Source organism: Dromaius novaehollandiae, chromosome 4, assembly GCF_036370855.1.
Source record: "Dromaius novaehollandiae isolate bDroNov1 chromosome 4, bDroNov1.hap1, whole genome shotgun sequence".
Classification (NCBI taxonomy): domain Eukaryota; kingdom Metazoa; phylum Chordata; class Aves; order Casuariiformes; family Dromaiidae; genus Dromaius; species Dromaius novaehollandiae.
The window spans coordinates 65,193,810-65,198,385 of NC_088101.1; the positions used below are offsets into that span (position 1 = coordinate 65,193,810).

The window sequence follows — 4,576 nt, forward strand, 5'->3', positions numbered from 1 at the left end:
CCTGTCTTGTCACTAGGTACCACTTAGAAGAGTCTGACCCTTGTCTTCCTTACTCCGTCCCATCACACACATTGATATACATTGATAAGATCCCCCTGACCTGCTCTTCTCCAGGCTAAACAGTCCCAGCTTTCTCAGCCTCTTCTCCTATGACAGATAGTCCAGTCCCTTAATCATCTTGACTGAATTTGCCTTAGTATGTCTTGTACTGGGGAGCCCAGAACTGGACCCAGTACTCTAGTTGTGAGTGGAGGGGAAGGATCACCTCCCTCGACCTGCTGGCAGCATTTTTCTTCATGCAGCCCTCTTAAAGACAAGAGTGACATTTGCTTTCTTCCAGTCCTCAGGAATCTCCTAAAACACAAAATGAATCCTTTAAAAATTTCCTTGACACTCATGCCTGTTTCTGTCCAAGGAAATCTTTAGTAAAATATGAAGGATTTATATTATATGAAGAGAAAACAGAGTAAAATAAGGAAGACTGTTACAGCATTATGATTTGAATCATATAATGCATTATATTTATTGTGTAATATAAAACACGAAAGTCATATTGTCCTAAATTTGCACTTTTTCATTTTTATTAATCTCAACTGAGTTTTAGGTTATGTAACAAAATGTTTCAAAATTGTTAAAACTGAAAGAAGGTCAAACTATTGATGCATTTTTATTTTTTCTACTTCCAAAAGAAAACTCTTCCTTTGGAAAAAAAAATCTGTAATACCATTGAATGCTTCCAAATTCATTTTCCTATTTAAAAAGGTGCTTTTCTTCAATACGTACGTTACGGCTAGTTGTTAAGAATACACACAAACTCACATACACGCAGAGACTTACACACACACATATGTTTTCTATTCATTTTCTTTTCAGAAATTAAATCTGAACAGTTAAAATACCCCACTTCTAACACAGATTGCACTGTTTTATCAGTACGGCCTGGGGCAGTGCTGCAGTTGAATGGTTTGTTGAAGTTATCCATTGAAAATAATGTATTTCATGTTCATGTTCTTGGAAAATCAAATATTTCTGATAAATATAATCTTTACAATAAAATTGAAACTGGCAGACCTTGAGACCCAGGGATTGCCAGGATAACTGTATGGTGCATTTAAACTGAAAACTGAAATCCTGGGTGACTTACTTGGTTCAGTGACGTCTCTAGGGCTTCTGTTTGATTTTGCAGAGTGCATGGAAGCACTTTTCTAGTAGTTCATGAATATTGTGGAGCCCTAAAGAACACATCTGCAATAAAAAAGAGCTTATCCATCTAAGTGCAGCACGATCGATATAAGGTATTTGTAACCTATGTAAAACATAACCCCTCTTCAGAAAATATATGCCATCTTAATAATAAAAAAGCATTTTGACCTACATAGGTATAGTCTGTTACCTGAAATACTACCTCATGATGTTTAGCAGCATAACATAAATAATATCAAATGTGAGTGGCACAATCTAGCTTTGAGAAAGCTGTATACTTAATTTATGCTTATTTTGGTTATTATTGTTTCCTCTAGAAGTTATATTCTTGTTCATACACAATATTATTACATATTTTGTATATTTTTCTCCTTCTTATTTCATTTTCCTGGTATTCTGTGTAAATAGAATAGCTCTTGACATATCTCATTATTGTAGAGGACTGTTGTACATAATTGGAGAGTATTGAAAAACATGTAAATAGCTTAATGATGCTCAATCACAAACCGGCAATAGGGAACAGCAAGGCGACTTATCTTTTTGAACGATACTGGAGGTGTGCTTGTATTTTGGTTATTAACTTTTCCTCAGATTATGCACATTCTAGACCTGCCAAAGGTCTTCATGACATTCTCTTACTCATAATTCTGAAACTCTTGCTAATAATTCCGTAAGAAAGTTCACACGTAGCTCACGGGATGGTAAGTTAATAGATGCACCTATCAGACTAGAATAACTAGTCCCTATTTTCCTTACTTTTTGCACAATTTTCACAGAATTTCTTAAATCCACTATAGCTTGTACTACAAGAGGGATTTTTTTTTTCCTCATAAAGTTCAGAAGGTTATTTTATCCTACAAAGGGCTGCTAACTCTTTTTAATTCATGCATACAGCTCCATACGATGTCAATGAAAGTTCCACTACAAGCTGAAGTCAGATAATATGCCAAAAGTGTTTGGCATCATAACTAGAATGTATATAAGCTAAATATGCTGTCAGTTTTCTTAAAAAGACTCAGCAGAGTTAAATGAAAACTATGCAACAGCCAGTGCCCTTGATTTAATATTTGTCTAGGATTTATCCAGACATCTGAGCACAAGCTTTTGAATAGATTGGTTTAAAAACCACAGAGAGACCACAGGGCTGGAACAAAAAGCTTGGTAAGTCGAAAAAGATCATCGGATTTTGTGAAAAATGATTACATTGCCTGAAAAAGAAATAGAAGTGAGGGTAGAGAGGCCTGAGAAAGTAATGGATTCCTGTTCAAGAGCCCTGTCACTGCAGAAGAGACCTTAAAGAGCTAGATTCTCATCTGACATAAAGTAGCAAACACCCACCACCCGGTGTTTTTTTTTTCTTGAATCTGAATTTTAAAAATACAATCTGAAGACACAGAAGTACCAACTTCTGTGCACAAGTACACAAAAGAATGTCAGGACTCTGTTTAGCTGATGGAACTATTGTCCCTATGAGCGCAGTAGAGAGGACAATGCATTAGGGTAGTCAGATAATTTTAACTGAAGAGAAATTGCTACTGTATTATACAAGCAAAAACAATACTATTTTGTTACATTTATAATCTCCATGATGCTCTTTAAATGGCTTCCTGACACTGCAGACTAATTCTCATCCTGGATAAAGACCCAAAAGGTCACACATAATATGAACATCTTATGCTTAATTAAAATATCCAAAGCCCAAGAAAATTGTGTTGACACAGATCAAATACATCACGCAACATGTCAACAAGGTCTACCAGTTAATTTATTCTAAAAATATCTCTCTGCCAGTTCATTTAATTATCATTTCTCTCTTCCAAGTTCACAAGGAAAAAATATTTCCAAGCAAGAAGGGACATTATTCCATTCCTCCAAGTAATATTTCTCAATCATAATTTTTGGTGAATAAGATCATCATGGGAAAATTGTTCAGATACTTGACTCTGAAACAGGAATATCTGTTCCAGGAATGTCACAGTGAATGTTTATTTGCAATGTGATTTATTTAAAAGAAAGTTGCTTTCACACTGTGGTGGACAGATAAGTGAACTTTTGCCTTAAACCTTTCTTGGTACATTAGGTGCAAGCAAACCATAACCCCGAACAAGCCATCTGTTCCCAGTGGGAACAGGACTGAGCTGCTGCGACCCCCGAAATGGTCTCCCTGCGACCATTCAGGACACACCAAGCCTGCGCTGAACCAGACCACGATCGGGCAGAGACTTTGGGACCTGGACTGTAAATTATTGCCGCTTAGCACAACTTCTATGAAACTTGCTTAGCATGAGTAGCTAAATTTGCTGAAGCCTTAGGCCACACTCCCTAGTTCAGTGAGAAAGGGCCCCAGAGCTGGTGCAGGCTGGAAAGATAAGGGAGTTACCAGCAGTTTGCATTCCTGTGCTTCGCACTCCAGGAGGGAGGATGTCAAGGCTTTGAAGTGAGGCCTGCTTGGGCGCCGGGACCCTGGGGAGCAGGGCCTCCTCTCGCTGCGGAAACAGTGCTGATTGGGGGTGGGGGGAACCTGGACTATCTTGGGGTCCGGATTATATTCCCTCTGTCTGGACCTTGGGAGATAACACCTACTATCACTGCTGGGGCAGTACTAATTTGTCAGGGCCTTGAGAGATATGGGCAGGACCCGAAGAATGAAGACACATCTCTCAGCAGAAACCGCAACAGTAAACAGCCTACCTAGGGACCCGACAAGGAGCAGGAGACCCCAGACCTAAATATTACTATTGGTCCAAACTACTGCGTGAAAGGTGGAGAGCTTAGACTGGAAAGTATAACTGCCCAGGGATTTCTTTGTTCGGGGTCCCTCTTCGGAGGCTCCCAGCCTGAGCTGTAATTCGAACGGAGTCAGCAGAACATCATCGGACTCGGAGTGGTGGTAGCTAGCTTCTCTCCTTTTCCAGCTTTCTCTGTCTTTTCCCCTTACCCTTGTTCCCCTCTTCCCTTTGCCTCCCCTTCACCTTTCCCCACCTTTTCTCCCCACTTCGTGGAAAATAAAGTTAAAAGGTTGTACGATATTTGACCGGTTTTAGCATCTTAATCTCGTCCTTGGGATCATAACGAAACCCCCCTGATATTGGATCGGGACACACACTTTAACTGTTTTTTTTATAGCAACATAAGATAAAATGTTGGAAAAAACAAGACATAGTTCAGAATTCCATTACTAACTAGTGTATGCAATTCTATGTAGATAATATGTAGATGACATTTCCTGAAAAATACTATGATAATGAACATACGGAGTTCAACAAAGGCTCATGTAAAGTGCCAGCGACAGGGATGGAATAACCCTTTGAAACAGTATGGGCTGGACCTGAATAGCTAGAAAATAACTTTGCAGAAAAAATCTGGGAGTCCT

General features: G+C 38.9%; 1 non-coding gene across 1 annotated transcript; it reads right to left on the reverse strand.

The window, feature by feature from the left end:
* Positions 1 to 357: 357 nt before the first annotated feature.
* LOC112991481 (U5 spliceosomal RNA) lies at positions 358 to 470 on the reverse strand. Its single transcript, XR_003261306.1, has one exon. It is a non-coding gene; the product is annotated as a U5 spliceosomal RNA (small nuclear RNA).
* Positions 471 to 4,576: the final 4,106 nt, after the last annotated feature.